The 25249-nt window shown below is 41.7% G+C and overlaps 1 protein-coding gene across 3 annotated transcripts in view; it reads right to left on the bottom strand.

Annotated features, from left to right (window-relative positions):
* LOC122784870 (RNA binding protein fox-1 homolog 3-like) overlaps positions 1-24763 on the bottom strand; it is a 498591-nt gene extending 473828 nt beyond the window's left edge. For 2 of the 3 annotated variants that reach the window (XM_044050270.1, XM_044050274.1), the window contains exon 1: positions 24607-24763. The gene's annotated coding sequence lies outside the window, so the exon portion shown is untranslated. The remainder of the gene's footprint in view (positions 1-24606) is intronic. The other variant, XM_044050273.1, reaches the window with a different exon arrangement.
* Between the last annotated feature and the right edge of the window lie 486 nt (positions 24764-25249).

The raw sequence follows: 25249 nt of genomic DNA, 5'->3' as shown, positions 1-25249 counted from the left end.
ATGCCTAAGTAATCAGCCTGTTCTGACACACCTTGTCCTCGGCCAGGATTTATACCACCCAATTACTGATCTCTATTACCCAGCATGCCAAAGGGGATGGAAATCAGACGAGTGGACAGACGGCCAGCACTCTGTCTGCCAGTCTGGGTGACGAGGTGAGGAGACGATGGCCTCCACTCCCCTCGGCTTTCGGCCCATCTTTCATATCGCAGAAAACTGGCAGAGAGATTTTAATGTTCTCCACTCAGGTGGGGAAACACTTCAGCATGTCTTAGGTTTGGGTGATTTATTCTGTTTCAGTGCCTCATAGCCTCATTTGTACCCATTTCTTGTTTTACTTGTATATTATGCACCACTCATGGTGCAAAGTGTAAGAATTGGCCATTTGGGGGCAGTATATTGCCAGAAAGTAGGGACTGTCCATCCCTGACACAAGAAATAAGGGAATGCAATCTGTGGCGCTACAGGTTGCCGACCTTCGGTGAGATTGAACAGTTTAAACGTTTGCGAAATTTCAACACCCACTCATATTGTAATGAAGTTCACGAGCTTGGATGTTCCCAAAAATGGCAGAGCCCATGGAAGTTTGATCACGGGCGCGGACGGCAAGTTAATATATTGTAATTTTAATCGCATCGAGTCCCGGAATTGCTTAATTTGACGAGTTTCAGGAGATCAACAGAGTCAGTTCACATTTGTGAGACAGCAATGAAGAATGACAAGAGCAGAACGAGTCTTCAGGCATCCATGTTGCTGTTGCCTAGCAACAGGGTTCTCATGGCTTTACCGCTTCAAAGTCATGTTGGGAAAAACTACCCATATCGCAAACACAAATTAATACCACCTCTTGTGGTACAAAGTGGTATTATGGGAAAGCTTATAATCCTAACTTCAAACTATACTGTGACACAAGCACAGACTGTATATAACTAATGTACTTACTGTCTGGGTTGAGAAAGTAAAGCAAATGTGGATGTGCCAGAAACTTGTATTCTTGTGAATGGCCAACAGGGGGTGCCTGAACTGGCTTGTTTACAACTCATTAAGAAGGCTTGTGGCTCAGTTTAGTTTTTGACACAAAAAAAACATTTTCTTGAGGAGTTTATGTCTCAGTTACTAGTTTCAGATCTTCAATACAGCATAGTGTCCATTTGGTCAACTAGGATCACCATTTTTAAGTCAAACAGACCATAAAGAATGGGGAGTATTGGGCAGTGGACACTGTGAGTGACAGCTAGTGTTGTTTAAATCGGTTCATGAACACGGTTGCAAACGGAGATTGAGCTGCATATCTTACAAATATGGTCTCTTCTGGTAAAACAAACATCAGTGGGTGACTTCTTACCAGTAAGTCAAAACTGTTATTTATCAAATATTGCTGCTTCAACAGCACAGCTTGGCCTGAAATGGCAGCGATACCTGAAACAAAAACAAAATCCTACTTAATTTCCCACAAACAAATCAAGCAAGCTAAAACATATCTTTACACGTTTTTAGTTTCCGCAGTCTGTTACATAAAATTAATTTAACCAACAAACACTTTTACAAGCCAAAATTAAATATGCAGTGACTTTCCTGTCTGTCATCTCAAACGGAACAAGGATGTAAAAGCACGAAGGCAACAAACTTTAAATTACCAAAGCTCTATCTCCAAACATCACCATAAACAAATCGTTTGGTAAATGAAGCATGAAGGTTTTTAAAAAGAATCCAAACAGACCTCTGAAGTGATTTTCCTTTTTTAAACATTCTTTCATCAATCCTTGAATCAACCAGAAGTACTTTTTTCCGCTTTTGAAGTTATTAATAAGAAATGGGAGAACTATTTGGAAGGAAATGCAGCAAGTGCAGATAATTTGGAGGAATTGGTGGTTTCAGTTAAAAACAAAAATAATATGTTCAAGTTACACAATGATGCCATTCATGTAATGGTGACAACTTCCAAAATAAAAGCCCGACAGTTTTTGGATAGTTAGCTTTTGTCAGGGGTTTTTATGAAATAAAATTTGGTAAATGCACCACCACACTGATAAGTAAATAACCGCAGTACTTAAATACACTCTCAGATGTTTTTTTTACAGTCCAGGTCATCGCCTCCTGTTTTTGTATAAAACTCGAGATGAAGGAACTTGAGCTCAGCAAACAAAAGCATCAGTGGTGAGTCTGAGGGGATGTCCATGGCTACAAGATATTATATAAGTTAGAGGTGAACTCTTTGACATCTCATATTGTGAGGAAGGAATCTAGTACAGACTGTCTCGAAGGCACCGTTGTCGTTAGAACATCCTTGGACCATTTTGTTTCCTTTCTTTGTTTTCAGTGAAGAAGTCATCAGTAAATTCTACCATATTTTCTACACAAAAAAACATTTCTTTATGTACAGTATGTACACTAAAAGGATAAAGTTATTAGCAGTGATTCACAAAGAATGTGTCAAGACACGTAGGACACCAGAGATTTTTTGCGTCCCAAATTCATCTATCCATCGTCAATCCGAGATATAATCCCCCCACCTAGTCCTCAGTCTGCCTCCCAGTTGGATGTGCCAGGAACACCTCCCAAGGGATGCATCCCCATGGCATCCTTAGAAGGTACCTGAACCAACTCCACACAAAAAGGAGCAGCAGCTCTACTCCAAGTCTCTCCTGGATGCTGAGCCTTATCTCGAAGGAAGACCCCAGCCACTATCGTCATTTGTGTGAAAAATCCCAGAAACCGAAGACTTATTTTTAACCTCAGTGTGTGAGAAGGAGCGGGAAACACCTAAGAAAGGCAGAAGTCACCACCACAGCCAGCCGTCACCCTCCTGTGCACCAAACAAACCGCATTAGAGACAGTAAAGCAGAATGCCAAGTCAAGCCTGAACGCACACATTCAAACACCATTTTGCATTACACACCCCAACACACAGTATCACACCTCGCACACAGTTTAAGAATCTGAATTCTGCTGTTTACACTTAAATGTACACATTGGGGTAATGCCACTGAAACTACATCTGTATTCAAGATACAAATTCAAAAAGGAAACGAGGAGCGAATGTTTCATCTCATTACAAAGTAATCAAAACTGTTCACAGTAGGGGCTTTTTTGCATTAGCTTGAACAACTGGGGATTAGTATTGAGACGTTATATTTTTAAATCAATATTACCTTGGCTAGGGTCTGTACTTTGAAATCCTATTTACATAAAACAAATAAAAGCAGATGCCTTTAGTCCTGGCAAATCTGTAACAAACTACTGAAATTACCCAGTAGTGCCAATACCATCTGATCTGTACCACCCTAACCCACCTGTAACCCTAACACTCATTTACCATTTACAACCCTAACCCCAAGTTTAGTGCCCAATGATTACTGGGTATCCTGTCCGTGTTCTTGCAATGTATGACTGAATTCTTGAAGCAGAAGACGTTTGCTAGCAAGATAAGGAAATTTGCCGCACATTATGATTAAAAATATCCCGACACATAACATGAGACCCCTTGACATACAGGAACAGGAAGTCGTATCCTTAGCTACATCTGTACTCAAAAATAAGGTCCGTCTTTCACGCAGATTTCACCGGACTCACAAAAGCGCAAAAAGAAAGGCCCAAACACAAACTCAGCTCAGATTTAAAGACTCGGGTACATCTCTCAGCCTCGAACAGTCTCTGACCTCACACTCCATTTCACGACTGCAGACCCCCCTCAATAATATGCTGATTCAATTACGTGACGCAAACAATTCCGACCAGTAAAACCAATTAGAATCTACTATGACATCAAAGGAGCCATCACGTATATAGAACCGCAGACAAACGGCTCGTTCATCCTCCACAGCAAACCAGCAAATTGAATCTAAGCTCAATCACAGACCAACAGATGATGCTGTATAAACCTAAACCAACAATCAGACTCAACTGTCATGTTCTTCCACTTCATTATTTAGCCTGACAGTTTTCCATGAAGGGGGGGGTTTGTTATTGTGTTATTGTGCCCTACACCAATCAGTGATGCGTGACGCATCTGTCGTGTCAACGTCATTTTCGGTAAACAAGTGTACTGGAATAGCCGGTTTCAAGAAGCAGTTAACACTTTTTAATATAAATATGCAAATTCTAATGTGATAAGTCAACTTCTCTGCTGTGTCAATTCGGCCATTACTGTAGCAACCATTTATTCTCGCTCTGGACCATTTTGAAAGGGACAGTTCAGGGTGGTCCTCAAACAGGAGCTGTTGAGCCACTGCTGCCTCCACCAGTAAGGTCAAATGTGCTATTGTGTGACTTCTGTGTTTGAAATACTTTGTTTGGAATTATCTCAGTGACACAAAATGACCACATAAGGCAGCAGGAGACCAATAGTTTGTGTACCTGCGAGCTAAAAGCACAATTTTTTTTCAATGGAGTTAGGTGCAGGGAGTGAGCGGTTGAGGGAACTACTGTAGACTTAAGCTGACATGGGTTTCATTTAGGTGAACCTGTTTAATGGCTTAAACCTTAGTTTCCCTTGTGGCAGCCATGTCATAAGAGTGAGTGAGCCTCCATGTCAATGCAGAAGCACTGTGTCATACAACCACACTTCAAAAAACCTTAACCAACCCTTTAATCCCACCGATTTATCTATAATACAAATTCATTTTGCACAAAGTGTGGTTACAAATGTGTGAAGCTGTAAAGTATGCGAGGAGCCATATCTGTGATATTCGACTCACCTTGACCGTATCGGGGCAGAGACGGACTTCTCAGTTGAGAACAGGAAGCAGAAACTCTTAATGATGTGAGCGGTTACATACCACCAGGGGTGAGAGTTGCTGATTTGATCATCCATTATCAGCCATGCCACGGCGAGAAAAGGTTAATGTCATTAATTGCAGCCCGTTAGATGTTCTTACAGTAACAGAGCGCAAACACACACCTGCTCCTTTAACAAGGCTTTGTGATGAGGCTGAAGCGGCTGTGTTTATGCAGTGGAAGAAATATTATGAATAATTGGCAAATTGACTCGCACACTGAATTCCTGCAGCTTTTAATCGAGCCTCGGAAATATCTGATATTAGCGATGCATGAATCATTGTTAATTCCCCTGAATTCATTGCTGCTCCACGTGCAACTAAAAATAGAGTCCTGATAAATCAATGGGGACATTCGAGAGCGAAGACGGGGGATGGTGCCGCTTCTCTTTCCTGCCCTTGCCTCTCATCAATGATTATTCTCCATAATTTACACATGGATTTCTGTGTTACAACCAGTGAGGGAGATGCACCAAACCTGAAAGCAACCATTTCAGCACCATCCTTCCAAAATAATACATACTGAATTGGTCAAGGCACTTTTAAAAGCATAAAACAGCTGAGTATTTCTGTGATGAGTGACCAACTTCGGGTTTACAGTGTTGTTTTTTGGCGACTTTTATGGCAAAGTCAAAGATGAACACCAAGGCACTCTCTTTTAAACTACCTAAATGTCTTTAATGTAGTTGCATGGTCATGTTAAACTAGGGATGCACAATATTATCAGCCTGATATTGGTCTCGGTCGATACTGGCTTTAAAATGTATGATTGGATATTTGCACACATGCCAAGATCCCTAAATATGACAAATGACTAAAATAGTAGGCTGAAGAGGCTAATAACTCCTTCACTTCTATGCTGTAGTCCTCTACAACTTGTGTTTTATGTTTGTTTTGTACTATGAAGAAAACTTAATATCTACATCTGCTGCGACATGAGTATGAAAAAATATCTTGTTCATTTTACTGCAAAGGAGTCAACATTACCTCATTATTTGGGCACAGGGAAAACGTATACATCAGTTTCAGTTATCGGCCCGTGACGTATACAAACTGTTTCGGCCTCAAGCGTTTATCAGGATTCTCAGAAACAATGCTCTGTTATGCTTTCTTATCGTTTCCATCATGGTTTGGTTTGGTACAGGCTTGTGTTTACCTTTACTGTATGCTTGGTAGATGGGGTGTGGGTTGAGCCCGATGGCCACGTATCGTGACGTTATACCGGTGTGACGTCAACAAACGACGACATCGAACGCATCACAACAGTTAACAACGGAGGACATCCAGCCACTTTTTTTTTCCCTCCTTAGTTTGTGGCTGTTTGTCTGAACAAAACATAAATCTTTATATGAGACTAGAATAGCGTTTTCCTCGACTTCCATTGGAATAGGGGAGTGATGTCTTTCTGTTGCCAGATCAGCTGACTATCTTCAGGCTAGCCGTACCATTTTTTTTCAAGTAATGGAAGAGTGACAAAGAATGGACGGTTGGGGCTGGTTGTTTTGGTACCATTTCTAATGGAATCGTAAAACAAATACTTACTGTACCGTACCAAAATTACCAACTTTATAGTGGCTTTCCCTCAACTGGTTGGAATGGAATAAAACTTCATATTTTTATATATTGTTGTTGTCAGATCTCTTTCCACTTTTCTCTGAGGTACTTTGTTAAGCTGATGCCTGGAAAGTCAAGTAAGGGTTGATTTTAAAGCTCCATTAGCTGAATGGCTCTGTCAAGCACAACGATCAGATCTGATGGAGAAAGTATTTGTGTGTATGCAGTTCTTTGAGCAGTAGAATTCACTCCCTGAAACTTTTCGTGGGACACTTCTTTGTGTTTTCAGTCATCTCGCTTTATGAGGTTCCCCCCACCGTCTCACTTGGCATAAAGCAAAACACTTCCTAGAGATCTACACACTGCTATAATGGAGAAAACTGTGGTGCTGGTAGACTTAAATAGCATTGCGTGAAGACATTTGACAATGGTTTTATATTTGTTTATATTTAAAAGCTATGTACTGCAGCTTTACTTGACCGACTACATTTGTAACTTCAGCTCAGAAATCACCTTCCTGTAAACACCTGCCCTCTCTCCTCTGAAAGCCTTCGCAGGCGATCACCGCGGCGCACACACACACACACAGCCTCGCTCGCTCGTGCAGCCTGAAGACAGGTTTCGTCTGCACACAATCACAACGGACGGCCGCATCCCATTCCAATTGCATTTCTGCTCACGGGTGAAGGAGAGGGTGGGGTCGGGGGGGTGGGCGGTGGTTTGATCCCATGGTGCATATTACTGTGGCTGAGACAAATTTAGCTGAAATGGAAGAGGAGATGGAAAAAGCTCACCTCTTACACGAATCTGTGGCAGGTTCCTCCTGTTTTTGTTTTTTACTTTCTTTCGCGATGACAGATACGCCCCTGCCCGTCTTTGACAGAAGACAGTAAATTAATTAAGATAATAAATTGCATGTGTCACATTTGTCATCTTTTCAATCTTTAGGTAATGAGGCGGAAACACGTGCGACAGTGTGTTTGTGAGTGAAAGTTATCTTTGCCTAAAGACGGTCTGCCTCCAAATAAAAACAACAATAACAACACACACAAACGTGAGTAATCTACATTTAAACAACAACTGACTGATACTTCGCGCTGACTGATATTTAATATATGTCATGTATGCATTCATGCTTCTCGGTCCTGTGTGGATTCTCACAGGCAGAAAGACGTGAATACAAATGAGGCTCAGGAGGAGAAGGAGGAAGAGGAGAGAGGAGAGAGTGAGCGGCACCTCGGTAGCAAAGCGTCCTGATTAGAATTTTGTCATGCAACAATTTATAAATTAAAATGAATTAGATCTTCAGTGCCCTGACCTCCATTAAAAACACTTCATTGTTGATGAGCCGTGATGGCGACCGCTATTGATTTGGCGGAGCGTCTGCGCGGCCAATCTTCTGTCTCTTCCCGAGGAGGTCATCCAAAACAATTTGGGCATATTGAGAGATTGATCAGTGCCATGGAGCTGCCACTCAGGCCCCACTCAAGGCATGAAAAGTCTGAGGTGTGACTCAGCCACTCCCTGCTGCTCTGTGGTGCTGCTGCTGCTGCTGGTGGTGGTGGTGGCAGTGATGGTGGTGGTGGTGGGGGTGTCTCAAATCTAAATGCTAATGGTTTCCTTAAGAGGCTGGCTGCCCTTTAACCACTACAGTCAGACGTGAAGGATGGCTCTTGGGTGTTTCGACAGCTCCGTCTTGTTTAGAGCCCTCTCCTTCCCCCGGCCTCCACCAACAAAGACCAACATTTTTTCTTGAATTCTAACTCAAATATGAGCAGAATCGCTTGAACCTGTGGACCTGCATCGCCGATATAAACACAGGAGGATCCATTTGATGAGTAAACAACCGGGCTTAGTGGCGAAAACACTGCTGGTTCACTCTACCTCAGCTACAGTGGAGGCAAACTCGTTGAAATTCACTTTCCATAGTTTGGGGGTTTTTTTTGGTTTTTTTTAATTAAAATTCTTCTCTCAAATTGCCAAAATAAAGTCCTTGATTCTAAAATATGAATATTGACGTTCAGTGTCTCAAATGAAAATGTACCAAAAATTGTAATTAATCAGTGAGTGACCTATGTAAATTATTAACCAAAAACTAATTAAAGTGCTTTTGAAAAATAAAATACGGTACAAAGTTTGTCCACAAGAAAAAAATTAAGGATTTACAACAATTTTAAAACCACTGACCTCTCACTGACCCCCAAGGCATAATTTAAAGAATTCAGATACCTCAAATACCTCAAATATGCTACCTTAAGAGTAATTATTTACCAAACATCTCATGGAGCGGATTTTGTTTACCAGTTCAAGATGCACAAATTCGCTCTTGTCACGATTTCTACTGTGTTCTGGGTCATGATAGTTTGCCTTCTCAAGTACAAGAAGTTTGGGAAACAGGGTGGGTCGTGGCCCACTGGTATATTGGAGGTGAACCTATTTATCAAATTCATTGAAGAATATATTCTTCATCGAAATCAAAATAAATCTATATTAAAATTAATATTCTAAACTAGCGGTTAGGATTCCTGGTTTTCACCCAGGCAGCTCCCAGTAATAGAATTTGCTTTTTTTCCTATCTCATGGATTTCATTTCAAGACTACTTCTATGTAGCTTATTCCCCTCACCTTGGATATAAGTGTCTGCTAAATACTTAAATGTAAAATATGCCTCATAAAATGTGTCACACCCTGTTATTGAAATTTTAAAGATATATTTTGTGTTGATTTAAATAGAGTTTCACAATCCGTCTGTTTACTTTTACTTTGGGTGTTGTGCTATCTTCTTGTTAATGTACGTTTTTCGTGTTTCTTTACATTTACATATTTACAACAAAACACATTTAAAATCTGTCACATGACCAAATTAGCTACATCCAAAGACTATGCAAATTTGAGGCAGAGTGAGCAGGCAGACTTTTTATCATGACCAATGAACATGAAGGTTTTACCGATGTCACCGATATCCCTAACCCTGAACGTCGTTTCAGAGATAGGCAAAATGATAGTAAAGCAAATCTCCACCCAGAACTCGAGGACACTTCCTACATTCCAAGGAAGACGGAGCACAAGAGAGACGAAGTAGCCACTCATGTGACAGCAACATGTTCACAGGATAAACACAACTCAGTCCGAGTGGTCAGAGGACTAAACAGAAAGGTTGTGGAAGCATGGGCACCCACAGACGGTTGTTTTATGTCATGAGGGACCATGAAAACCTACGATTTGCACAAAATTGACAATTTGCCTCTCCACATTTTCCATCTCGCTGTCCCTCTTAACCTTCGTTCAGTCTTAACCAGCGTTTGCACTTTTTGCTGTACCCGCTGGAATCACATCAAAGCCACACGGTGCTACTGTATCATCTACCTATTGTGCTTGAATTCCCAACATTACGGGCTTCACCATGGTAACCGGGATCACAAGGCTAAGGTCATGCAAAGAGTCAGTAGAGGTGTCACTCCACAAGGGCAGGATGGGGGGTTTGGAAAAAGGGGGTAAAAAAAGAAAAAAAAAAGGCTTCCACGTGGGGCTTTTTCCATACACTGAGCACGCTCATCATCATCTGCCGTCCTCTAGCAACCCCCTGCAAGGTTAGTGAGTGTCAATAAGCCTTCCACAAAGGTTAAGGAGACCTATAAGAAAGATATTATGCAAACAGTGATATCTCAGGATTCGGCAGAACCACAAATAGAGTGGCAGAGGCTTCTTTTGTTCGTTTCCCCATCTGAAAGTGAATCAGAGAGGTGCATCGTCTTCCTGCTTGACTGCCTCATGAATTCACTATGAGCCATCTATACACTTTGACACCTAGTTCTTTGTGAATACAAAAGCAGAGCGATATCAAATTGCATAAGTGGAAGTTTCACACAGAGAATAATCATTATTTGTCTAAAGGAAAAAGTCCATCTTCAAGGAAGTGTGGACTTTTCTTTTGATGACGGAAAAAGCTGATGGATTGCCTAGTTCCAAACAGCTTCAACGCTCACTTTGAAGGGTAAACTTACCGAGCGGTTGCTCGGGAGAGCACATTTACACTCGCACTTAAAAGAGCCTTGGTTGCTGAGTGGTTCACATAAACAGGAGGGTAAATAAGAGACGAATTGTCTTGTAAATGTCACGAGGATTAATTGGCAAATTTTCAAACTGGCAAGTGTGAAGATGGTGAACATTTACAAATGCCGCTCCAAACGTAACTTCAGAACCATTAGGTATCTCGCCAAACTGACAGCGGCAACAACTCCGACAGCATTTTATTTTTGTCCAACTATGATTTAGACAGCAACATTCCTGCTGAAAAACCCTTAACATCTGCCACGCGTACAGATGAGTTTAGAGTGTGTGGTGAACACAAGAGTTGACGTAAACAACTCAGTTGTCCCTCTCAGTATGTGTGTAATGTTGCTAAGGTTACTCACATCTCACGTCCCAATAAGAGCTGGGTCAAACTTTCCCACATCCACGTGTTTGCAGAACTCTCTAACACCAACTGCACATGCCCCCCCGTAACACAAAACTGCACTTTTGTTTTGGTCAAAGAGGCAACAAAGAAGAGGGTGACCATGACGGAAGTCCGTTGACACTCACACAGGTCAAAGAAACACAAAAAATCCAAAGTAGGTGAAAACCTGATGAGAATTTGTCACTACAGAAATGGTAGGCAGGTAAACGCATACAGAAATGCGAAGCAGCTCTCTCTGTGCATGCAGAAATTAGTACTGTTCTGTCATTGGGGTCACTACTGAGCAGTGTTGGGAGTAACGGCGTTTAAGTATAACAGCGTTACTAACGGCGTTATTTTTCCAGTAACGGAGTAATCTAATTAATTACTTTTCCTATCCTTGCAACGCCGTTACCATTACTGAAAATGTAAAGTGGCGCGTTACTTGTGTTACAATTCGGTTGAATGAAGCGCAGCGTTGTCGGGCTATCTGACAGCCACACATCAGCTGCCAGGAGAGAGCAGAGGTGGAGATGATTGATGACGACACTGTTGCAAATGCGATGATGATTGGCTGGGTGGACGGGTGCCCTGCTCACGATGTCTCACCGTACGCTCTAAGACAATGGCGACGAGCCAGGGAAGCGTAGCGTTTTTCAAGTGGAAATATCCACACTACTTCTCCCTTACCGAGGTAAAAGGAAAGAATGTATATGTGACGTGTGTTGCAACGTGTGTATGTCGTCAATAAATTCAGATACACAGAGTTTCCTTGGGAGCTTCTGCTAGCCACACTTTATGGTTTGTTTACATCCTAGCATGTCATGACGTACTTCCTATTTCCTGTGTGTCAAAATAAAAGTCATTAGCATTAAACGTGCACACTATGTCCGGGAAAAGGAGTTTGTCCACGTCAACCTCGAGCAACTCTAACTTAATGAAGCATTTGTGTGTATTGGTTTGAATGCAAAGTGTGTGAATATTGTTTATTTTACTTACTGAATATTTAAGAGTTGGATAGTGCCCTGTGTATTGTGCAATGGTATACAGATACAGAGATATGCACTACTGAAAGGCCATCGTTTCTCTTTACCCAAGTTAACATTTGTGTGTCAATTGTAACCTTCAATTCAAAGTTCAAATAAATACCAAATGCTCTAAAATACTGTTTTTCATTCAGGTATTATAAATGTCTTTGACATATAGGATGTTAAAGAATGTAATAGCGTTATAGAACATAAAAAATAATATTAGTTACTTTGCTGAGTAATTAATTACTTTTGCAATGTGGTAACTGAGTTACCAACTCAATTACTTTTTGGGAGAAGTAATTTGTAACTATAACTAATTACTTTTTTAAAGTAAGATGCCCAACACTGCTACTGAGGTTTCTCTTCCTCCTTCGTACCCACATTGAGAACTGTTCAGGTGACATTTAAAAAGTTATAAGTGGGGAATAACCTCTACCTATATCTATGCGTCTACCTTTCGTTTTTTATTTCAAGTGTGTTGCATTCCTTACAATCACATTTTACTAGGTAAAAATTAAGTGAATAAAATAGTACAGCTGGCTCCGAGTAACATCAACCAAATGGAGTACAAATATATTTTACAGTTTTTGCACAGATTACACATGTACTTAAGCCGTGGAGACACTGGAGGTAGTCCAGGAAAACTTTAAGCAGGAAAAGCTTTCTGGTGTCTCTGTGATGGAATTACGAGCACCAAAATTAGAGAGCAAAAATCTGAGTGAGATCTGTGGGGACACAACGGGATTCTCGCACATATGTCGCGCACATCCACGAGAAGCTCAGCCGGCTGCCAACACCAAAGTGTTAATCACTCTTCGCCCACCCCTTTTCACAACACTCTAGACAACAGAAAAAGAAAGAAAGAGAAAAACACGGCAATCGGAGCGAGCCCAGCCAATCAGTGGTGAGGATCAAACACCAGACGTTCAAGGAGAATGAAATGCCCCCATTGATTGGCCACACCACTTTGGTCTTCCCTGCACAGTCCTACAAATCGATACCTGAGAGATAAGCAGCCGTCAGTGACTGACATTGGTGATGTATAGCCGCCGCGGCTGCGCGGCCACTGATGACCTCTTACCGTCTTGGTCATAGCTCACCGGAGCGACACGGGCTTGTGCTGCCAAGGGCAACCAGCAAACGCTTCCACCAAGCTGCTACTCATCAAAGTGACACCAGCTGGTAAAACAAAGTGCCCTTACCTCATGTTAGTCATCATCACCAGAGGCTGTGAGCAAATAGTGGACGTATTCTTCCAGTTTTGTGGGGTGCAAGTCTCACCAGGAAGTAACTTTTTTTGGAAAACCAGTCTTACAAGATCAGGATCGTCGGGCCGAAATCAGGAGGTCCCACTAAGTCTCGGGTCTTGCTATAAACACAAATTGCTTTTACGGCACGACACTCACAAGCCTACCAACCAGGTGCCGGCTATAAGATCGTGGCAGAGCCGGGCGAAAAAGAAGCGGGGAAAACAGTTGACTGGATTTGGCATGTGTGCATCTCATTACTGTAACTCCTCTACAAATTCAAAAACTATGGACTGGCAGTCTGTCCAGGATGTGACCCTGCATTTCGTCCTATGTCAGTTGAGATTGGCACAGCGACCCTCATGCGGAGGATAAAGCGGCAGAAGATGGATGGATACCGGAAAGCAGAGGAATAGAATCCAATATGTCAATCTTTAAGTAAAGTCTATGGCAACATAGCACACAGTGCACTCTTGGCTAAACAGCCGGGGTAAAAGAATTTGGAGAGACAGCGCTACAGTACAGTATAACACAGCTATGAGGACAAACCTGAAGAGGAAGCCATTATTAACAGCTCAGTTTGTTTTCAAAAGATAAAAATAATAAAATAAATAAATGACCCCCCCATTCCAAAAAAAAAATGGCTCAGAGAAAATGAAATGATGGCGTGGCGATGTTTTGTGAAATTGTGCTGTCAAACGTTTCTCCTTTCTAATTTCCTGGAGCGCAGATGATGGAGCATGTGTGCTGACAGCTGAATCAGATAAAACAAAACGGGAGGGGGGGGAACAGAAGAACAGAAGACTTGTTTTAACAGACATCCATAAGTCCACAGACTAATAAAACAATTAGTCTGTGGTAAATGACAACTGACAGACAGTGTGACCTTGTGTGCACTGTATGGTTGTTTTTGTGTTTTTAATGTGGTCATTTATTCAAGTGTCAAATATAAATGGCACTGACATAAATGAAAGACAGACTGAAGCGCCAAAACAGATTAAATGTAGTCAATACTCCAAATTATATCTATTTGAGATATATATATATATATATACACACACACATATATATATACACACACATATATATATACATATACATATATACACATACAAACACACATATGTTATATTATATATGTAGCATATGTTTTTGTTATTGATCAATAACTTCATTATCATCAATGTGTAGCGCAAGTGAATCTGAGAAGAGAATTAGACTTCTGCTCCTCCTCTAGACTCAGGTGTCCAGCCGAAGAAAAAGAGGGCCCCCGAACAACCGAAGGACGGATCACCAGTCCATCGCAGGGCCACATATAGAGACAAACAATTGACCTAATCCCCATATTGCATGTTTTTGGACTGTGGGAGGAAGCCGAAGAACCTGGAGAAAACCCTTACACACACGGTGAGTACATGCAAACTCCATGCAGAAAGGCCCTTGTTCCAACCAGGGCTCGAAGCTGGGTCTTGTTGCTGCAAAGGCAAGAGTGCTAACCACTACACCAACCAGCCAAAATGTTTCAACACTGACATTTTATGAATCTCAACACGGTCCTTCTTCCTTACTGCAGCTCTTACGAGGTAATGTTCTTTGAACTCTGTCTATGGCGATGCAGCGACTCTTCAAAAAAGTGTTGTTGAAGCTGCTGCTGTGAGTCCGTGTGTCGGTTTGCATGTCTGCATATTTGACTGGACGTCCCAGCACAACTGTCACTTCTGTTACAGGTGCTCCACGCAGAGGAGCTGGCAGCTCGGACCGACGCCTCCTCCGGGGGATTTATGGGGAATGACAGGAGGGAAGATAGAAGGGAAGACGACGCAAGTTCCATAACACAACTGCAGAGCAGCTCAAATTTATTTTCTCCACTGCTGCATGGAGGTTTAGCTGGAAATGTGCTATTCATACTTTAGGGCCTGAAGGGAAAGAAAAAGAAAGAGAGAGAGAGAAAGCCCTCTATCTACTTCCTCTGTTTGGGGTAATGGTCTACAAGGTCTTTCTGCCAGAGAATATCACATTTCTTACATGGCTGCCTCTTGATGAATTATTTCACATTTCACTTACTTACCTTTTTAAAAGTTAATCTACATCAATAACGTTAAAGGAAAATTTCACAGTTACAAATGAACAGTTCCTTCTTCTAACTCGAAAGGTGTGGAGAGAGTAAGAAAAAAAAAAAGTCCATTTCAAACTCCATCATTTAACCGACTGGCAGCATGTGTGAATGCACACGGGCCGGGTGCACCCCGGCGTTTGCCGATTTTCTCCACATTTAAATATGGACCATCTTTAATTGAGCAGAAACTGCTGTGGAGAACAGTGCTGAACTAATATTGAGGCTGAAATATCATTACACTGATGGAAGCCCGGGCTCTCTGACTTTTATTGGCAGCTCGCGAGCTAAATGTGTGGTTCAATTCAGAAGTAGCCGTCGCTGCAGAGGCAACATAATCGACTTCGGGGACAAAATGGTGTGGAAAATGACGTGTAGGCCTTTGCCTAAAGCCAAACTGGCGCGCAAGCAGAAATCTATCAGTCAGGTGCACACCAACATTGGCATTTTCACAAATGTGATTTAGCCGACGATATTGGAGAGTCGATGTGCTGGACCAGTGCTTCTGGTAAAAAGGAAAACTACCGTTTCAAGCCATGCAATCTGCTTCCCCCGCTGCAGTTTGAACTCTGTCGCGTTCAGATAAAACAGTGTTTTACATATGAAACCCTGCAGCATATCAGTGCAAATGTAGGTCAAAGTCACCTGAACTTTTATGAGCTTCTGACACTGGGTGTCAAAGTGAATGAAATGTCTTTCTCAGCATGAAAACCACACACGAGTAATTTGTGCCTCAGTGCTGACAGTTTGGAGCAAAAAAACAGTTACAATTGTGTCGCAAAGAAACAAAAGCAGCCGTTTATTGTTCCAGTTTTAATACAGAAAAATATGCCAAAAGTCCCTTAATGGCTCTCAATATACTAGATTTCAAACCATTAGCAGGTGACATGGAGGTCAAAACAAAACACTGGGCCTGACCAGTTTGCCCCAACTTTACCACCAATTGATTTTATCTGATTATAACTTTACTTGTTTTGTCATTACTGATACATTTAATCAATAATCAAATCAATCATCTAAAACTGTAGAGTGAAACTTGACTGTAATGCACAGAGCATCACTTACAACTTCTTTTCAACTTCTTAAATGTAAATATACTCTTAGGTTGTTTGCTCTAGATAACAAAGATTATTCATCATTGAAACTGAATTATTTTGGTTTGTGGACAAATACCAGTCATTGGACAACATCATTTCCAGGTCTCTGACATTTTTACGGACCAAAACAGGTACTCGATTATGAAAATAAGTTAGGTGTAGCCCTGTCGTCCATTAGAATGACTTTTGTTTGCACACGTCAATTAGTGGCAGTACATGTCAATCTTTATATAAAGTCTTTTGACCTACGCATTTATTAACCCATCTTTATTGAGATTAGATCATGCTACTTTCGTGCTGTAGTATACATGCCGGGGCCTGTGACACGGCCACAGAAACAAACCAAAAAAATGGTGACGAAGACGTGGAGCGACCACATCAACGTTTACAAACTCTAAACGCAAGACGACGGCGATGATGATGAAAGATGACACTGGTTCCTTGGAGATAAAAACACGGTAGACAACTTACAGTATGTGGATTCTCCAAAAACCTGTTCTTGTGTGTATGTACGTGTACTTAAAGAGGAGAAACTTTTTTGGATTCCCTAAAATGTAGTGTGTACGACGGACTTACACAGAATTACACTTTTTGAAGACAAAAACAAAAAGGAGTATGGACGTAGCCTAAAGCTTACATTCAGAGTGCGTCTCTTCCAGCAGCAGCAGCAGCAGTCACACCCACACACTTGTGCACTCACACTCATATACTTGCAGAACCATGGAGCAGATCAAGTGAGCCTGGAGAGCTCCACAGAGATGCCAGTTTTCCTCATTAGACCATGTGTGCACCCCCCCCCAAAAAAAAGAAAAAAACTCACTCTAATCACTGTCACCAGAGCTCGGCTGAAAAACAGATAATTAATGTTGGGCCTTGCATCAATCGGCTTCCATGCTAAGTAGCTTTGTGTACATGTGTGAGCGTGTGTGTGTGGGTGTCTGCATGTTTGTCTATTCGTGTTTAGAGACGGCCAACGTGGGAGGACCCCACCTCCCCACCCCGGACCGTGGATGCTCAAGCCGTACACAAAAGAACAATTCCTTTCATTCTCATTGTATTTGCTCTCAGATGAAGAACTGCACAAATAAAAATTATAGCCTGGTCTCACGGAAAAACATTGCTATTTTAACAGCGGAAAAATCTTTCATTAAGGGTGCAAGAAAAGATTTTGCAAATTGTATGGCGTGATACTGTGATACCGATTATTTGAATTGCTGCATCAATATGGAACCATTCTTGAGGGGTTTTTGTGTTGTATTTTAGCCTCTGACCACTAGTTAGCAGTCAGCCTTATGACCTCACCTACCTCCTTCCACTTCTTGCAATTAACTAAAGAAAACTGCATATGACATAATTTTGACTGTCTATATCAGGGATCTCAAACTCAAGTGACTCTCGCCCCCTTTTTTGCCCCAGCACTGCCCTTTAACTTCCCCTGCACCCATTCATTAAACACAATGGAACTTCTTCATCGCACAGAGCAGATTTATGTTCTTTTGCCCCCCCCCCCTCCTAACCGCAGTTATTAATATCATAAATATTTGATGATACTTTGCGTGACCCTGTGGAGAACGACACAGAGAGGTAAATGAAGGTTAGCGCTGAGGGTGCGCACTGATTACACGGCGACTGAGTGACACAGGCCCACACTGGGCTGCCATTAAGTAGACTAAATAAATATAAACACAATTAGGCTACAGGACGGAATGTTAACAAGGTAATTTACACATACACATTTTCGTCTTCCTTTCAGGTGGATTCTTTATGAAAAGTTTTGGTTTATTTTTTTAACATTTAAAAACGTAGGTAAATGAGATTCACTTTGAGGAGCTCACTCCACATAATTGGACATTTAAAAAAAAAAAAAACCTTCCGTCTCTGCTGGCTGCGACTAAAGAGCAAAATGACTCTCGGCTACTAATTCATTGTTAATGTTTATTCAGGCAGAAAGTGTTCAAATTAAAGCAGATGCAGTTTTAATAAACACTGGGTGCTTGCCTTGCCTTTGCCTTGGCAGGACTGACCAAACGATTAAAAGTAATAAAAAAGTCTCGCCAGAACCAGATGTTGCTCCCAGAAAAATCAACAATTGCAGACACTTTAATACTTTTTATCATTTTGGATCATCAATCCTATCCAGCTTATTTAAAACTCTGCTTAAAATCTGCTTTGCCTTTTAACACTTTCTGCCTTACATAACAAAAAAAACTTTAGTTTTTATTCAATTCAGAAGACTTTGATGTGAATTGATATCACACAACAATAAGATGGAATAAAAATCAGCCTTATCGGTGGAAGCAAACAAAGCAAAATTTTCCAAGATTCCTTTTGCACTATTTCCTGGCAAGACAGTGAGGTGTACTAAGTAAATTTTGAAATTATGCAGGATTCCTGTCTTGTAATTTGCGTCGCCTGATGAGACTGAGCAAATAAAGCATGATCTGTGATTGGGCGGCCGTTCCCGTGGGAGCCCCGAGGGCTACTGTAATAATAACGAATATGGGTACAAAGCTCTATTTCTCTGCTTTCCACTATCCATCCATCCATCCCGCTCTCCATCTTCTACCACTTTATCCTCCACATGAGGGTCGCTGGCTGTCAATCTCAGCTGACATAGGGCGAAAAGCGGTGATCGCCATAGTTTTTAAATTTTGTAGATATCACAACGGTCTAGGAGTTACAGTAATGAGAAGTATGCTGCACTGTATTGCCCAACAAGTTAACTCAGCAAACTTTGTATCTTTGAATTGACTTTAAACATTAAAAAAAAAAAAAATCCTTCCATTGTAATTTATTGGTGAAACAAATCTTAGAGGTTTTGAGGTTTGCTTGTTTTTGGTCAAACAAAACCAAAACAAAAAGGCAAACACTATGAGTGAATCGATGCAGCAACACTACAGGTACATTTAAACAAACATGTTACCACAGCAGACACTAGGAAATCAAACATCCGATTTCGGTGATGCATACATGTTGCAAAAAAACATTGTAATTGGAGTCATGTGGTAATCCCCCCACATCCAGCCCTCCCCGCATTCTGTCGGCGGCACTTTTTTCCCTGCAATTACCATCATTCTCACAAAAGGGGTTTTCGTGAAGAGGCTTTTCCTTCCCAGGCTCATTCAACAAATCAATTCTGCCTTTTGGGCTTCCCACCAATAGCAAAATAAAAGGAATATCTTCAATATTTGCTACACGCGTCCTTCGTCGCCGGAGCGGGGGCCATTCATCAGTTTTGAATGGGGTTTTGTGAGCCATTGTCCGCAAATTTGAGCAAAAGCAAAACAGTGCCACAAAGCACCAATTACGGCATCAACCAAGCACAGCTCAGAAAACACACAAGTAAGCTCCACGTTTGTGTGTGAAAACTGACTGTAAAGTAGCATATGATGGGGTTTGCAGTTGTAATCAGCATTGGGCGAAATGGTAACAACTTGGCAAATTAGTGAATTCTGTCAAGAGGTGCAATTACTGGCATCCAGTGTCTCAGTGTCCCCCCCCACACACAAGTAAAAGGTGGAAATTTTCTGGAAATGAATGAAAAGACCCCGGAGAGCCTGGAGATGTGCCATCTCCTCCAGTCGACATAATTTAATCAGCAAAGTATGTGAATATTTAAAGCGCTCCAGCATCCAACATTTATCAACTCTCTCTGAAAACGTCTCTCTTTATACGTCCGCGACGTCGGCCGTGGCTGAATAAAATGATTTGATGCTGACATGTATAATTTGACCTTGTCAGACGCTGATCTCTCTCTCTCTCTCTCTCCCCTTCCCTCCCGCCCCCCCGCCCCTTATATTTCCTCATGTGTGCCGTGTAATTGAGCCTTCAGGGAAAGTGGAAACACTATCTGGCCTTTTTTGCCTTGTAAGGAGCTGTATTGATGATCAGGACTGGTTACCAATCATGTAATCGATGAGTGCAGATAAACAGATAGTTGGGGGTAAAGTCTCTTTCAAACTAAAACGGGATGCGTGAACATGCAAAATAAAGTCGATTAAAGACAGAGTTTTTCAAAGACTGATGCCGATTCTTTAGAAATCAGAACAATATTTTTCAAAAGCCAAAGTGTGTAAATAAATATTCATAATGGACAGAAAATAAGATGCCCCACGTTAATTGGTATACCTCTAACAACACGATGGAGCTCATTGCCATGAACGAAGCAGACAGGAGTCTTGCCCTTACATCGATGGAAAAATGTGTGAATTGCAGTAATTTAACACATTTCCACTGGTCATATGACAGCCCTGACTATACAAAGATACCAATATTAGTCCGATATAATCAATTATTCGAATGGATTACTAAATGAATCGTCAACTATTGAGTGTTTAATTAAAGAAAGTTTTCAGATTTTTTCAGCTTCTTAAATGTGAATATTTTCTGGTTTCTTTGCTCCATACGACAAAGAAATCATTCAAACTGAATAGGTTTTGGTTTTTGGACAAGACAACAAGACATCTGAGAACATCATCCATTCTAGATTTGAGAAACACTGACCAACATTTGCAGCCACTAGTTGCAGCCTTACTTGGCTTATTTTTATGAACATAAATGTATTTTGTGACTTCCGCACAACTATAGCTTCTTCTTTTTTTAGTATGCGATATTTATCAGAACTTTGACTCAACACATAAGACGAGGTAAAATGCATTTTGTAAAGCCTGGCAATGAGACCCATAAACACACACCTTCAGGATGTCCATATAAGGAGTTTTGTGTATTATTCCCATGGCAATTCACCATGGGTGCACCTGCGGCACTGATCTGTGCCGCATGAGCACCAAGGGTTAATCATCGTATCCATCTCTCACTCATACTCATGCATCTTTGCAGTCTGTGCTTTACGATAACTTAAAATCAGCCGTTGTTTTGGATTTTATCTCATATAAAATGTTTTGTTTTGCTAATCCAGTGATTTCAGCCAATATCTGACTGATCATACGGGCTCACATCTCGCAGAAAAACACTTCATCTCCAGGTTTTTTGTACCGGTGGGAAATGTGGTACAATTTACGCTGCCTTCACGAGCCTTTTCAATAACTGCAAAGATCACAGACATACATTAACTTAACATTTACATTAACAGCACCTCCAGGGGTGAAACGTTTGGCGGTTGAAAGATATATGTAATTAAATATGTTTCCCTAATATAAAAGGCTATTAACTTTGCCTTGAATGTACTTCTCAACAATGGGGGAAAACACAAACGTGGAGAAGAAGATGGATTTAAACTGGCGGTCAGCAACCGAGGCAGAGGCAGAACCCCGGCTTCCTGCATTTAAATTAGAATGAATTTTCTATAAAAGGCCTAAAGCAAATCCAAAATGAAAGTTGCATTAATTGAGAGAGTTTAAATTACTTTTTCTCTAGTGTGTGTGTGTGTGTGTGTCGTGTCATGCCGCTTTTGTAATCTTCTTGAGACCCAAAAAAAGGAATCACAGCTTTGATGGTGAGGCTTCGTTTTCCTCATGTAGGACATTGACTGAATCTCTTTGCCTCTTAACTCTCACCTCATCTGCTTTTTTTCCAATAATCCTTGCCTGGGAAAAAAGGGGGTGGAGGGGTGGGCGAGAGGGGGGCGGCGACTACAGAGGAGAAGATAATTGTCTTGTTTACCTTGCTGTAACATTGTGTGTTTGTGTGTTAAACCACAAGGGTTCAGTAAATTTGCCAAGGCCCAGAGAGTCTCGGGGCTACTCATTCACTTTTTTCACTTTTGCTGACACACAGCTGACAAACCAGAGGCTCTTCGGGCCCCCGAGAGCCACTGATGTGTCAAATCTCATTTATAACAGAAGCATCTTTCATTTAGATTCAACATCTCTGAAAGAAAAATGAGGAAAACCAAAAAAAAATTAGGAAGTTATGAATTATAGCTGCAACAATCTCAATCTTTTTTGATTAAAAAAAAACGGACATAATTACATTTAGGAAAAACCTCTAAACACTTAATGGACCAAAAAAACGGATTAACCAAGACAGCAATTGACACATTGATTCGTTTTGAAAATGGTACTAAACTGCAGCCGTAATGTGAATTTGGGGCAAAGCTTTTGGTCCGAAAATGACAAAACTGCATGCAACTCAGAGGCTGGACATAGTTTTGAAGTGTGTAGCATACAGGGCTGCAACAATTACCAAATTTTTAAAACAAAGCTTTTGCCTTCTTAAATGTGAACATTTGATGATTTATTTAATCCCTACAAGGAAATCATCTCAGATTAATTTTGGTCAAAACACAATAACATAATTTCAAAGTTCGGTAAACACTCAACATTTTTGACACTTTGTGGACAAAACATGGACTCGATTAATCGAGGAAATATCGGAGACTGTATATATAAAAAAAAATAAACATATAGTACTGATTTCCAAACAAGCTGCCAGCTTTGAAGCCTCGAGAATTTCAACTTAACCATAACTTCACAAACATCTTCTTTTTGGATGATACGAGCCGTCAATCACACTCTCATTTGCCACATTTTATCATCCATTTCCCTCTAAATGGGAACATATGATGTTCTATTGAAGAACTTCCTCAGAAAAATGTTCACCGAAGTTTTAAATCGAGTGAGAAGTCGCTAATCTTCCCCATCTCCTTCTTTTCAAACTGACTTTCACTTTTGCAATAAGCAGTGTCGCCCCCCTGTGGACACAAACTCCACCACTTTTCAGACCAGATAAGCTACGTTGAGAATGTTATGACAAAATGAGGAAAGAAAAAAAATAAAAACTTTTTCTCACCTTAACCATGTGCTTTTTGTGCTCAAACCAACAAAACCTAATTGAGAAGTTTAGGGATGCAACTAATGATTATTTTCTCGATTCATTGATGAGTCGTTTGGTCCATACCATATCAAAAAAATGCTGAAAATGACATAAAATGAACCATGAAATGAAGACATTGTCAAATGTCTTGTTTTGTCCACAACATTTTGCAAATGATTTCTTTGTTATATGGAGCAACAAACAAACAAATTAATCGATTTAATTAAAGTAATTGATCACTGCAACTCTAGCTCTGGTTGTGCAGGAAAGTTATTTTACTTTGCTTTCTTTATTTTTTGGAGAGAGAAGAGGTTGAACAGGTGCAGCGGCGTCTGTGATCCGCCGTAAAAAAAAAATGCAAATCCTGCACTTGTCATTCCACGCGTCTTTATGTCCCCAACAACAAATCAAATGTACCGTGTGGTGTTTAACATAAACATCTTTTTCATTTGCCTGCGCGATAGTCGAAAGCCAAGTTATATCCCGGGCCTCGCAAATGTAATATAGCGTGGATCGCCACGCAGCTGTGGCTTTAGGGAGCAATGGGACCTCTTTAAATGAGAGAGTGGGCCGTAAACACCATGTCTACTTTCTTCCTCTTTGCCGGCGTCACCGGCGGCGCTGATGACAAGTGCCCGAGCAGCCCTCTAGTGCCTTTAATACAGCGGGAGCATTCTCTGGGGAAATGCAATCTGTGTCCTCCTGCACAGATCCACTGTCTGCACTTCCCCGCATGTGAGCCACTATCACATTATACTCCCCGCTCTCGAAATGGGAGACGGAAATAGGAAATCGCCTCAGCCCAGAGAGATGAACCAGGAACATAATCAAAAAAAAAAAAAAAAAAGTGTGTGGCGCAAACAGCGGGCACATCAGCCCCGGCGCTCACACTTCCCATGGCTGAGCGCTAAACAATAAGCAGAGGGGATTTTCTCAGGGATTCTCATGAGAAGAAAGTACAGCCCCCCCCCAAAACACCCGCCCCCGTTTTTTTTTTCACCCCGCAGGCAACTATTGGTTTATAGCAGCTTATACGTTTAAGATGGGAGATAACAGGGACGCTTCCCCCTCGCATGGAGAGATACGGCGTGCCTATACTGCCGGTAACACGACAAAATGAGGACCTTCACAGACAAAAGACGCTCAACAACACGAGGCAGAGCGTGTGAAACATTATTCAGTTGACCTTGTATATCGCGCGGGGCGGTGATTTCTTTTTTCATCCGAGCAAAACAAAGACATAAAAAGAGAAGAAAAACGTACTGTTGACTTTTTGGCGAGGAGCAGAAGAAAGTCAACGTCATCGCAAAAGTATGAATCACACTTTCAGCTGGAAATACACAACAACAACAACAACAACAACAACAGAGACTGAGCCAAACAATGTGACGAAACACACGCGACAAATTTTACAAAATAATTCCTCCTAATAACAAAGACACACGAGGGAGAGGTCGCACCGGCGGGGAGTGTGAGGATGAGTGTGCAGAGTCAAGTCACACACACACGTGTGAGGGACCAGGTGTGTGTGTGTGTATAAGCCTGAGTGAGGGGTGAAAAGGACTTATCGTACTCACAGTTGTGCTCTGGTTTTCCTGTGGTCTGTCGGCGTGTCAGAGTTTCATCTTCACAGCGTCTCTTTCCATGGGCTGGGCGTCCTCTTCTGTCCAAAAGGTGTGAGGTGGAGGAGGAGGAGGAGGATGCTCAGGTTGAACGCAAAGGAATGGCAATCTGAGTGAGAGAGAGAGTGTGAGAGAGAGTGAAAGGAGGAGGAGGGAGTGCGAGTGAGAAAGAGACAGAGAGAGAGAGAGTGAGCTGTGTGGATGAATGGAGGGAGGGAGGGGCGAGCGGTGGCCTGCGATTGGCCTGTCAGTCCGGGGGAAAGGGAGCGTCGGTGTCGGCAGTGTCAGGGCGGCAGGTTGCCTGCGACCCAGCAGGTCTGCCTGGTGTTTCCAATTCAGAACGCCTCACTCGAGAGCCCGATTCTGCGACGCGCACACACACACACACAAACTCGCTGGCTGCCTCACGACTCACACACACTCTGCATCCACATCACACAGGGGAGAGAGAGAGAGAGAGATAGGAGAGAAGGGAGGGTTGATAGAGTGAGGCAGACAGATTCAGAGGGACGATGACAGCTTCAAGCTGAAGCTTCTCCTTGGCTCCTCATCAATGACAGGTACTGAGGAACAAGAGGCTCAGGGACACACACACACA

The sequence above is a fragment of the Solea senegalensis genome, linkage group LG19 (genome assembly GCF_019176455.1).
Source record: "Solea senegalensis isolate Sse05_10M linkage group LG19, IFAPA_SoseM_1, whole genome shotgun sequence".
Taxonomy (NCBI): domain Eukaryota; kingdom Metazoa; phylum Chordata; class Actinopteri; order Pleuronectiformes; family Soleidae; genus Solea; species Solea senegalensis.
This window is presented reverse-complemented; position numbering and strand designations above follow the sequence as displayed.